Raw genomic sequence first — 13,870 nt, 5'->3', positions numbered from 1 at the left:
TTTGTTGTTCCAATAACCTAATTGAGTTTTAGAATGGATATAGGTGATGACCATGCCATGTCCTTTAACATGTATTAAATTGAGGTTATTTGGAATTCAATCGGAATCTAAAGAATTTAATTGTGTTTATTTATTTAAATTCTATCAATTTGCTCCATGATCTAGTTGTGTTTTAGAAGTGGTTTCTATATTCAAATCATGGACTTAGACTTGTTGTATATTCATTTGGTTATGTTTTGAACATTGGATAACATAGTTACTATGTTTGTATTTGTCATAATATGTTTTCTTTATTGAATATATTGTTGCCTTGTGTAATGATTTGCACACTTTGTATTTAATATCTTTCATGCATAGCGTGTAACAAATCGCACACTAAAAATTCAGCATTCATCATATCATATTAGTTGTCGATTTAGAGCATGTATTGTATAGGTTTCCAAATTTGGTTGTGCTTAGTAGATAGTTAATTATCTTGCATATTCCTGTTGAGATATGCGTTGTTGCACAACTTGTTGATTTTGTAAACTTGGGGATGTCGTTGTTTGACTATGGCTAGGACGTGGTTCTATTACAGGGGATAGTCCCTCTATATGGTCTAGTGTGCACATAGGGAGGTTACCCATGGGCTAGTAACCCTAAAGTTACTATGTTGTTGGTCTGATCCGGCGTGACGTCCGAGTATCTACTTTGTTTGATTTCCCATTTCATTTTCAAGTTGATAACTAGATGATGTTGTAACTTGTTGTTTCTTATTTGTCGTTCCATTTTAAGTTACATGATGTTAACTTTCCGAAATTGTGCTTTATGCGTTGTATTGGAAGTTCCAATGTTGTTTAAATTGCATCGATATTGAAAATTGTGTTTTGACGTTCTAACAAAGCTAAGGATTGATCCTATTGATTCATTTATAACTTAGACGTCAGGTGGCATGACCCACTTATGTTGTTTTTGTGCTTTAGATTTCAAGATGATGTATTTTGTTGCCTTGTATAATATGCTTTTATGTGGTTAGATTGCATTGAAGTTGTAAATTGCGGTTTGATTGTTCAACATGGCCTAGGATGATTCCTTAGACATATTTAGAACATAGACGTTAGGTGACATGATCACTTTAGTTGTTTCTGTATTCGAGATTGCAAGTTAATACCTTTAAGAACCTATATCTTGTTGCTTTGTATAACGTGCTTCCATATTGTTTAAATGGCATAGATGATGTGATTTTTACTAGAAACACTCTAAGGTAGCTTAGGATGCTCCCTAAGTCTCATTTCGATATAGACGTTAGGTGACATGAACCCCTTTAACATGTTTCACATTAAGGTGATAAATTTGTAAAATGCTAGGTCGATGCATGCTCATCTCCTACGAGTAGCTTTATGTTACTCACCCCTATGATACTGGGGCATATATCAGGTACGAAGACTTGGTTCATGACGCCTAGCATTCCTTGGATGTTGTGTAGCGTTCAAGTTTCCATTTCATGCAAATGTTAGCATGAAATGTCATTTTGTAGACTTATATGTCAAAATATGTATATTTGATTCCATGTATGTAATGTGTACTTAAGTACACTTCTTTCAATGTATTTGATATGTATGAGATGAGGCCGGAGGCCAATGAACAATATATTGTATTCTTTGTACTTTTTAACTTCATGAAATATTGTGAAAATCTTGAAAAATCGCAAGTCATTGCTTCACCATGGTTGCATCGGGTGTGGGAATTCCATTCTCATTCTTTCATAGGGTCTCATAAATCATGTTTGAAGTGTGGCCAAGGGCCAAACAGTCATTTGATCCCGTTTTGTATTTTTGGATTCCGAGTTTTCATTCCAAGTTCCATTTTTGCCTTTTTGCCCGTTGGGGGGTCGGATTTTGTATCAGTGGTATTTTTAAGTCATGGACCATTGTAGCACGTCCAAATAGGTAAGTTACATTTGCGTGCATGGTCGTTTCCGGGCAAAACCTTATCGTTTGTGTTTTGAGCCCCTTGTGAATTCATTTCGCATTTTTTTTGCTATTCTGATCTAGGGGCATTATGGACCTTTCACATCAGTTTTATTTTATTCTTTTGACATGGTTGAATAGAAAACATGATTTTAGGGGGGGAGGGGGTTCCTTCTTCGTGTTTTTCCAGAAAATGTCGTCTTGGTACCGGAAATCCCTCGTGAAGTTTCAGCTTCCAGTTTTCATTTAGCAGCTTTATGATCCTCTTGTTCAGTTCTGATCTAGGGGCATTTTGGGGATTCTGTCTGCATTGTTGGGTAGAAAACTCGATTTTAGGGGTGGTTTCTTCTTCGTGTTTTTCTAGAAAAACTCGTCTTGACCTCCGTTTCAAGCCTCAGTTCTGGGCAGATCAAAAAAAATGTAGCAGGAGCCAAGGGCTGCCACCAGCCATGTCTTTGGGCTCTGGCATGTGCGCCGGTGGGCTCGCGCATGGGCGCCGTGTGCGCCATGGCCCTCGTCGGGCCGCCGCGACGTCAATTCTTCTTTTGGGCTTTTCTCCTTCGTCCGGACTCCGATTCAAGTGAATTTTTTATTTTTTTGAACTTGACCAATTTTTCGCTGTCTTTCCAACAGTGTACTCGGTTGCACCCGGTTCTTCCTGGATAATTACCAGTTTTCCCTTCAAGCTTTAAGTGTCCATTTTTCGTCGTCATGCCGTTTCTCCTTCGTCTGAACTCTGAATCATGCGATTCTTGAGTCCATCTTGACTAGTTTTTCATTGTCCTTCCAGCTGTATGCTCGGTGGCACCGGAATCCACATTTTTTAAAAATGACTATTTTGCCCCTGGGGGCTTATTTGTCATATTTTGAACTTTTGCATCCGCATCAGTTCTCATTGAGTTCCATGACCTCATGGAAGGTCACTTTGACTTCTTATAGTCCTGTTTTCTGTTTTCGCTTCCGTATATCGGATCCGTTATCAGGTCAAATCTTCGGTTGATCATAGGACACGCTGGCCTAAAAACCAGGGTCGTCATAGTTACTGAGTCTAAATTCAAGTGCTTGAAGTTGGATTTCCAATGGTACCAACCAAACGTCAAACCTCCAACCATAATGAGAGTTATTGTAGTTTTAGTGAGATAGGGTCGTAGTAGCTCTAATTCTGAGAACGTCGTTTTATCCTATTTTCATATCTTTTCCATCCGGGCTCCAAATCAGGCGATTCTTGTGTCTATTTTCGTTCATTTTTTGTTGTCTTTCCAATGGAATACACGGTGGCATCCATTTCTATTTGAAAAGACCATTTTACCCCTAGGTTTACTCTTATCCGTTTTTGAAATGTTGTTCCCGCAATTGTTTTCTATGGGTTTCGTGACCTTATTGAGGGTCACATTGGTGTCTTATAAGAATTTTTTGTATAAGTTAAAACTGGTGAACACTACAAGAAATTCAGGTTTTAGGGACAGTCCAGACTGTCCCTAAAAGCTCAAAATCCGTCCCTAAAGGTCAAATTGGTCCGTCATTAAAAGTAGCGTGACAAAAGAGCTTTAGGGACGGTCAAATTGGACCGTGACAAATACTTTTGACCTTTAGGCACAGTACTAACTATCCCAAATAATACCGTCCCTAAAACTTATTAGGGACGGTATTGACTGTCCCTAATAACATATGAATTAGGGACAGTTTTGGGGACTGTCCCCAATACGTATAGTATTAGGGACGGACAGACCGTCCCTAATACATTATTTTTAATTATAATTATTGTGTTAGGGACAATTAGACTGTCCCTAATGCATGATTTTTTTAATTATAATTATTATATTAGGGACGGGTAGACTGTCCCTAATACATAATTTATTTATTTTTATTTTTTTTATTATTATTTTTTTTATGCTTGATTTGTGGATTTAATCATTTTGAATACATGCAAAACATAAATAAAATAGATCCACAATAACATTCAAAAAGATATTACTGGCCATAAAATAAAATAAATCCTCAATACATATATTCAAGATCCATAAAATCTCCAGTTTTCTAAACAAAAACTAAAATTGCTCTCCAGTTTTCTAAACTAAAAATTACACCATCTGGAAGCACAAAATATTGTTCCATCCTCTTCAAGATCCATTATTCATTCTGTTGGTGGTTGCGGTGGTGCTTGCTGGTGCCACCTTGTTAGTGGCAGCTGCTGAAAATGAGAGTCCGCTGGAGGTGGTGGAGGCTATTGATGCCAGTTTGGTGTGGTTCGCTGCTGTTGGGAATCTGATGGAGACTGTTGTTGGTGGAACCATGGTGGCGGCTGCTGCTGTTGCTGATATAGGGATGTACATGTTGCATGGAATAGCATATATGCATCATTTTATCTTCTTTTACCTTCTACTCACCATGAAATTACCAAGCGCCTTGTGTGAATATGGTGTGTGTGAGTTTCTTGCAAAAATTAAAAACTAAATAAAAAACCATGAAACTCCTACATGCCCCTCTCTCTCTCTCTTACATTTCTCAATCTCCATTAAAATAGTTAAATCCAAAACTCTGTTTTAACATCTTTTATTTCCTTTAACATATTAAATGAGTAACTACTATACTTAAACATCTCAGGCCTACCACTACCTAAACTCAATACCACTGACCTCATACAATGGACTCTCATCACCTACAAAATCCTATTCCTTCAAACACACCCTGCAAACCATCACTCCGCCACAAACTGCTACCTACTGGCACAAACTAGTGTGATTCCAGAATTTGATCCCTAAGCATGTGGATATATAGCATAATTTTTCAGTCACCTAACAATATTTTTATTTTTTTTTACTTGTTCATATCAAACAACAAAAATTTAATACATTTGATCTGTTAAATGAGTTTCTTTCAAGTTATATAAAAAAGATATTGCTTCAAATGCTGGGATTAAAGAATGTCAATGCCATGTTATTTGTTTTAAGACCAAAGTTGATGAGGAAATGGCTTTGTAAGAAAGTAGGAAACAATAAGGAAATGTTGGAAACTAATTATAGAGTTCTTATAAATTTGATCTGCTTAATTGCTCCAGTTTTTTATTCCTAGGATAACTAAAAAAAACATTAAAAAGCTCAAATTCTTTGGTTTGAAAGTTTTCTAAAGGAAATTTCTGAAAATTAAGTTATAAAAAAGGAAATTTCAGATATAATAGTACACTATAATTCTATGAGAATTATGTTTTAAGACTAAACCAAACATGTTTTTATAGAGCTTGTTTCATTCACTTATCTGTTCATCATATCAAATAACTGGAAAACAGAAAAAGAGTACACAATTACAAATATTCATTTCGTTGACTTCTAAAAATATAGTGTTCAGAAAACTGAATTAATTAAAAAAAAAATAGTCGATTTCCAGAAAATGGTCTAATTCGGTTTTCAGAATTCTTGTGAAGTGTCTTCTAAAAAACAGGACAGAACAAATCAATATCTTCAATTTTCACTATTATTATGCATATCAGAGATACAAAATAATCTCTCTCATTCATTCATGACCAACTATATATATATCACGGCTATGTGCATGCAAGGAAATGTGGGATGCATTCACAAGGTACCCAAAGAAGCAACAACCCCTAGAGTTAATAAAAGAACAAGTCGAATAATATATAATTCAAAATCAAAAGTAGAAAAAAGATAAATAAAAAAAAAGAAAAAAAAAAAGACAAAGTAGTTCAGAATTATCAGTATATATATACACACACACACACATAAATATGAATATGACACATCAAATTTGTTGCAAAAAGATGGTAATGAGTACCTGATATTTGGACAAACCAGTCTGCTGAGACAATAAATGCTTGTCAACTTCACTTGGATATCTGAGTCACCAAAAACACAGTATGACATAAGATCCTCTTCATTCAAAATTTATCAAGACAAACAGCATTAAACATTTCTTTTAGGACTCCTTACTATGTATTAATATTATTCTTCAATTGAATTGATCACTGCTATATACACACATATAAAGTATTAATAGTACGCTCTCATCATGAGTTTGTATACTCCACTCTGGATTCAATGATTGAGAGTACGAACTCATGTAAGAGTTCCTGCGATTGTGGGTCGTTACAAGAGGGGTAGATTAAGGACCCAACAGTTGGGAAGCTAATTGTAAGCATTCTAAACATTGTTCACATCATATACATAAATATAAATACACAAAACACAGACTTGTTTTGCAAACCTTATACATGTATATAGATTGTTAAGACTTTAAATAAGGTTTTATATTTGATTCTTTTTTGCATCAAATTAGATATAATAAATAGAGTAAAATTCATTAATCATGTACACCGATTTATATAGCATCAAACACTTATATATAGCAAGGCCACAGACCCGTACAAACCCAACAAGGGAGAAAAATATATACAAACAAGAAGTAGGGAATGCTCCTGTAACTGACCCATGCACAATTCATTGAAGAATCACACCATTATAAAGATATCTAGGAATTATCTCAAAATCATCATTAATATATACAACCACTAATTTTTACCGCCAAAAACCTAATATAATAGCCCACTTGATGTTTACTTGGACTGGACAAAGCCTAACTGATATATGCAGCACTAAGTGTTAAATGAGTACCAAAAGAGAAGGGAAAAAAGGAAGAAAGGCCATCAAAATTAATGTATGAAAAAGCTGAAATCCCGAACTCGACAAATTCAAAAGCAATGAAGAGAATGAGTTCACTATAAACCAATTTTGTCACAACCATAAACTACTAAACATGCATGAAAGAATCCAAATTGGAAATATAGAATCAGTGACTATTATCTTTTATTTTTGTTTATTCTTGGCAACTGACTGATCTCCATCAAATCTCCATCAAATAATCAGTATGTAGACTGAAACCTTATGCAAAAAAATCATATCAAATTGCCAATCAACTCATTCAAGCACGGAATGAAAACTTTAACAAAATCGAAATCTATAAGAAAAAATATTTATACAACATATCATTGAACTCATATAATCATAACATTTATATATGTATTTTCTTCTACAGGACTGAATGATGAGAGATTTTTCAAAAGCAAATCAAAAGCCTAAATTGCAAAACTCAATTATTTACAAAGTATTAGAATTGAGAAGAACAATCAACAAATTGTGAAGTGATTAAGAGATATAATTCAAATTTGAAACTTACACAGATTTAAGGGCTTCAATCTATTGTTGATGGAGAAAATAACAGGTTCTGTGATGGCTGTGATCCTTCTTCGCTTCTTCGTATCTTAGGGAGTCTGAACAAGGGTAATCTAGTTTGAGCCCCAATCCCATCCTTTTGCCTCACGAGATAACATTTAAACACGGATCAACAAGGTAAGCTAAGTGGATGATGTTGATGGTTTAAGGTGGTGTTGATGGGTCTGGCTGACTACCCGGGCCTGTTGTAGAAAGTGCTTTCTACAAGGGTTATGCATGACCCTTTTAGAAAAAGTGTTGTTAAAAGCCCATTTTGTTGTAATGTAGGCCCATTGTGAAAAACTGCAGGTCCTCGTCAAATCAGATCAAAAAACAAATCCTTTTCCATTTCCTATTGATAAACAAAAGATCCGTTTTAGAACTAAAAATTTACATGTAGGATGATTTGCCAGGTCTGTTTACATGATTTAATTAGATTTTGGTAATTGTAAAAAATGGGTTGAAGGATATTGGTATACATTTTTAGCTTACTGTAAAATTAACTGCGATTTTTGAGGTATTGCCCTAATTTTCTTTAGATAAGAGGGAAGAGAGGGAGAAGGAAAAATCCATGAAGAGTGGAGGTTCTATATCTGATCAGAAGGAAATTGAAAAGAACCCCCCCCCCGGCACGCGCGCGCGCATATAATGGTAAAATAGGTAAGACCTATTTCTTTACTAAACCAAATAAAAATAGAAAAAAAAAATTTTCTTTCTTCCTTCCTAGCTTCCTTGGTTCCTATCATTTTCATCCCTCATACCAAATGGAATTCTGGAGCCTAAGTTCTGAGTCATTTCTTTTTTCTTTGGCCCAACGGCATAGCTACACAACAAGGGTAGCCCTACTACCAATAAACTCCATCATTTCATGTCCCTATAGGTACTTGAACTGTACACTAAAGTTCAAATTTTTTGTTATAATTTGTTCCTTAGCAATATTTGAAATTTGAGCCAACTCATACAAGGTACATATAATTGAATAATTGAAGTTAGGGGCAAAACCCAGGTGCCTAGTTCTAGTAGAGACACCATGTCAAATGATACTGCATTGTCAAGTCTAGTGATGCTCTTAGACTTTAAAGCAATGATAAAGTGTGAAGCATGTACAGTCTTGATTATTGGCCTGTCCAAAAGCAGAATTTATAAGATTTGGAGAATTAATTTCAAAAACATTACAATTAACAAAGTAACTACAATGAAGGAAACAACCATACTAAATATCTTGTCACTCGTCTCTCCTGTAGTCCTGTGATAAATGAGTTTGAATGCAAAATATATGCATATTCAAACATTACAGATCTTCGCCTTTCTCCTTTCATAAGTGCATGTCCCAGCAAAACAAATAGAGCATCAAAAACTTCTCCAGGGAAATAATTTGAACTCCATAAATTGCAAATTTTTAATTGAAAACAATTGAGAACACCAAGGAACCTAAAAAGGACTCACATAGACTGGATATGCTATTTATGGCTACAAGTTGAAGAAGCTTGGGATGCCATTAAGCATAAAATGACATAAAAATCCTGTACATCTCCTAAATTAGTTAATTGTCGAATTCATCCCCAAATCACTAATTTTCTAATATCACATAAAGTTGGCGGTAGACATAAATTGTAGAACTCTGTAATTGGATTAATATTAATTGGGAAAAATTGAAAGGTTAAGGTACTGGCATCCTCAATATAAATGAATACAAATTAATAAATATAAATGAATACAAAGCCTTGAAATAAATTCTAACACAAAAAGAACTTATATATATATATATATATATATATATATATATATATATATATATATATATAAAATAAGGGTTTATAAAGTTCCATCACAATAGTGTACCTCCTGATTCTGATAGCCTCCTCCAAGCCTGAGATTCTCTTCAAAGCAACAAAGAATCGCTTCTGCAAATGTGACTTTTTTCCTAAATTGGACACAATACAACAAACAAAATAAAAATAAAACCCAGGATTCAAATTCTGTCAAAGTGATTTCACAAATATTAGTATCACAAACTTAACTTTTACAAATCAAAAAGTAGTTTCACTTTCAAAAGTACATTTAACTATTAAATGTCTTAATCTGCAAAACATTACTTAAAACCTTTTTTTTTTTTTTTTTCCTAATTAAAGTATAAATTGTCTTGTGCTTTCCAGTATCACGATGCCACGTTTCAAATTCGACCCTTTTTTTTTTTTTTCATACATACTGGGCGAATAATTGTTTAAAAATTGAAAAAAGAGGTATAGAATTAATTAAGAGGTACTCTAATTATTTAATAAGGAAGCTATTATGAAATCAACTGAGTATTTGAATATCTAAAGGACAGAAGAACAGAGCACAAAAAGCTTCAACCAAAATAAAACACACACTACACACACTGTAACAGAGAAATATGTACAATCAAACTTCAAACACAAATAAACAACAACAATCCCTCAAACAAAAAATTTCAAGCCCAAAAAAATATAGTAGAGGCCAAAATTATCCGAAAATCAACCAAAAATAGAGAAAAAACAGGACGAAGTCTTTGAAATGCCGTTCAATCACCAGCATTTTGTAAGATCTAAATAAAAAAAATAAAAAATAAGTTCAGGAAAAAAAAATAATAATAATCAACCTTTTAGACCATAAACCATTAACTAAAGCCAAAAACAATCAGAAACCAAAAATAAACACACAAATAATTTTCCAAACCCTAAAATGAACACAAATTGTAAATAGCATATATATGTGTCCAGATCTGAAACAATCAAAAGAAAAATGGACCAAAACTAGGGTGAGGATCATTAAATCGAAGTGGGTTATATGAATGTCAAATCAAAGATGGGGGTTCTCTGAAAATCAAAGAAAGAGGCATAATCCCTAAAATTTTGAAAAAATAAAAATATTGTTGTACCTGAAGAGTAAGAGTCGATGTTGGAATGATCGGGTCATTCAGCCTATGCTGCTGGAAGAGGGTGGAAAAGCCTCAATATTCTGCGACGGTGGTCTGTGAGGGTGGAAGAGCTTCAGTATTCTGCGAGGGTGGAAGAGGTGGAAGAGAGGGAGTTAGGGCTTGAGAACTGATGATAGGTATATGGATATGATGTAATTAAATTAAACAACGTAGTTTTCAGTATTTTATTAAATAAAATAATTTTATATATTATAATTTTTCTCTAACAAATGCATTAAGCGGCAAAACAAAAATGCCAAACAAGGAATTAAAAGCGCCAAGTTTTGCCGGGCAATTTTTTGTGGAATTGGGAATGGGCCTTTTAAGTTTTTAGGGACAGTCTAAACGACTGTGCCAAAAAAGTAGTTTTTAGGGACAGTCTAAAGTACTGTGCCAAAAGAATACGGTTTTAGGGACAGTCTCCTAAGACTGTGCCTAAAAAAGAAGGTTTTAGGGACAGTTTTATAGACTGTCCCTAAAGGACTGTCCCTAAAACCCGAATTTCTTGTAGTGGAAGCAAGCTGTGAAGTAGTGGAACAAGGAGAAATTTGGGTTAGTATATGAGTAGGTTATTGGGTGTAGGAATTCTCTTGCTGTGATTCAACAGTCATTGAATAATGACCCTCTAAATGATGAGCTGATTGAGCTTGAGAAGGAGAGTATGATGAATTTAGCGACTTCTATATCTAATGAGGCTATTTTACTTGCTTAGAAATCTAGAGTTCGCTAGACAAAGGATCAAGATAGATGTTCTAAGTATTTTTTTCCAGAAAATAAAGCAGCATAGATCAAATAATAATATCTTGGTGTTACATGACGAGGGTGAGGTGATTACTGATACTAACAGAATCAAAGATAAATTTATGGAGTATTATAGGTCTGCTTATGCAAATGTCCATCCTGTGCAGTGCAATCCTAATGCTAAGTTTATTAGGAGAACCTTGACTACAGAGGAAGGTGCGAGTCTTGAAGCTCCTATATCCAGAGAGGAAGTGAAAAATATTGTTTTTTCAATGGGGCCTAATCTTGCACCTGGTCTGGATGGTTTTACTGCCAGATTTTTTAAAAAATTCTGGAATATTATGGGTGAGCAATTTACTAATGCCATTATATTTTTCTTTAATCTTGCTGATATGGGAAGAGGTATTAATAGTACCTTTATTACTTTGATTCAAAAGAAAACAGAGGCTTTAAAGGTTGGAGATTATTGTCCAATTTCATTATGTAACACATTTTATAAGATTATTGCAAAGATTCTTTCTAATAGATTGGCAAGTGTATTGGGTAGAATTGTTGGTAAAGAACAGATAGCTTTTCTGCGGGGAAGAAGAATTTAGGACAACATTATTATGGCTTATGAACTTTTGAAAGGTTTTGGTTCAAAATTTGTTAAACCTAAGTTGGCTTGAAAGATTGATTTGAGGAAGGCATATGATACGGTTCAGTGGTCTTTTCTTTTGAAAATCTTGGATCTGTTTGGCTTTGGTTCTAAATGGATTAATTGGATTTATTAGGTGTATCTTTTCAGTTTGGTTTTCAATTATTGTTAATGGCTCTCCCTATTGGTTTTTTCAATCTCAGCGAGGATTACGACAGGGTTGTCCTCTTTCTCCTTTGCTTTTTCCTTTAGTTATAGAGTATTTTTTTGGAATGATTGCAATAGAGGTGCAGTGTGGTAAGATTATTCCTACTTAGGCTGTGATACAAGCTGGTATACCTATCACTCATCAGTTTTTTGCTGATGATTTGTTGATGGTGGTGAGAGCTAATATGACTACTGTCCTTACTTTGAAGAAAGCTTTGATTTTGTTTGAAAATACTACAGGCTTAGCTATTAGTAAGGAGAAATCTGAGGTGTTTCTCACTGATTCTGTTCGAAGAAGGGCTAGAATTATTAGAAGTCTTGGTTGTAAAGTTGGTAAATTTCCTTTCACATACCTTGGGTTGCCTATTTCAGACAAAGTGCTGCGTACTAGAGACTGCAATGCTTTGATTGATAAAGTGATTTCACTTACAACTAAGTGGAATAGTATTCATCTTTCTATGGCTGGCAGAGTGGAATTGGTTAGAGCTTGTATCATTCCTTTAGTTCAGTATTGGACTTTTGTGTACACTCTTCCTTCTGTGGTTATTACCCTGATAAAGAGAAGAATAAGGAATTATATATAGGGATATGTGGAAGATAAGAAGAAGATGCATGGTTTAAGATGGTATAAGTTGGTTGCTCCTAAGGAGGAAAGAGGTTTGGGGCAGAGACGGCTTGTTGATATTGATAAAGCTTCAAAGTTCAGCCTTTCACGGGATTTCCTGCTATCGAAAGACAGAATTTTGGTGGCTTGGTTCCAGAGAAAGTATTTAAAAAAATCATCTTTTTGGTCTGTTATTCAAAAGGACGCTGATTTTTCAATATGGAAAAGCATTTTAGTAGTCCGAGTTATGATCAAAGGGAATTGTAGATACAGTATAGGGAATGGTCAGAATATTAAAGCTTTTTTGGATCCATGGTGTGATAGTAAATGCTTAGGTGATCTTTTTAGCCACAGAATATTGGGGTTTCTTAGTAGAATCAAATAATGTCTGTTGCAGGAATTCATTATTGATGGTCATTGGGATGACGAGCAACTGTTAACTACAACTCAAAAGCTGAGACAGGTTTTCTATAATCACAGAATTATTGGTGGAGAGGATCAGCTTTGTTAGAAAATTCCATTCAGTTTCAAAGTTACTTGGGAGGTTTGTCGAACTCCAGGACAAGTTGTTGGTTGGGCAGGTTTGTGTTAGAGTGGAGTGAGGCCGAGATGGTCTTCACACTCGGTGCTTGTGTTATAGAAGGCTATACTTACCCACTGCTATTTGAATTACAAAGGTTTCTCTCTTGCTTTTAGATGCTATATGTATTACCAAAATGTCAAAAACTTGGATCATTTATTTTGCAGTTGTAGTTATTCTTGGGAGGTGTGGTCTATTCTTTCTGGAATTCTTGGTTGGGATTTATAGAAGAAGTATGCAGTGTAGGAGTTGGTTGATGTGTTTACTCAAAGCTTCAATGGAAAGAAGTATAAATTGAGTCTTATTACTTTCACAGTTGTGCTTTATTTTATTTGGAAAGAAAGGAATGAGAGGATGCATAATGATCTATGTAGAGATGCATTGGAATTAGTAAAGAGTATTCTTTGGCAGGTTCTTGATGTAATGGGGGTTAGCCTTCAAGATGTTTTGTAACCTTATTTGTTTGCTTTGTGGTTTCATTGGCCTGTGTTTGTTAGGTTTTTGTTTGTAAAGTAAGGGTATGCCCTTGTTATTTTTCCATGTACTATATTGTTAATATTTTATAAAATCCTTCATTTAGGAAAAAAAAAAAAAAAAAGTTATCATTTAAACTTCATTTTGATTCAACATGTTTTTGATGCTTGCATGAGTCTAGTGAATGTATTGAAATTTATTTGGATTATATAGGATGCAAGCATAGCCTAAGAACTTGACCAAGTGCCTTCCTTATGGGTTGAAGTAGCTTTTTCTATTGTTACTAGGGGCATCGGTCGGCTGATATTAGTCATCAACCAACTGATGACTGTTCGCAATGAATTCCAGTGAGTTTGCATTCTTAAAAGGGCATTTCGGCCGAATGGTACTATACATCAGCTTGCTGATGATTGAGTTTCGGCTAGCTGATCCTCCCTGGAACCTTCCCCTTTTAATTTTTATTGGACAACATTGTTGCACCAACTTCATAGAGCCATAACTCCTTCATTCCTAATCCA

The sequence above is a fragment of the Cornus florida genome, unplaced genomic scaffold (genome assembly GCF_030987335.1).
Source record: "Cornus florida cultivar Cherokee Brave unplaced genomic scaffold, ASM3098733v1 CherokeeBrave_3.0.0_Hap2_Chr09, whole genome shotgun sequence".
Lineage (NCBI taxonomy): Eukaryota > Viridiplantae > Streptophyta > Magnoliopsida > Cornales > Cornaceae > Cornus > Cornus florida.
This window is presented reverse-complemented; position numbering follows the sequence as displayed.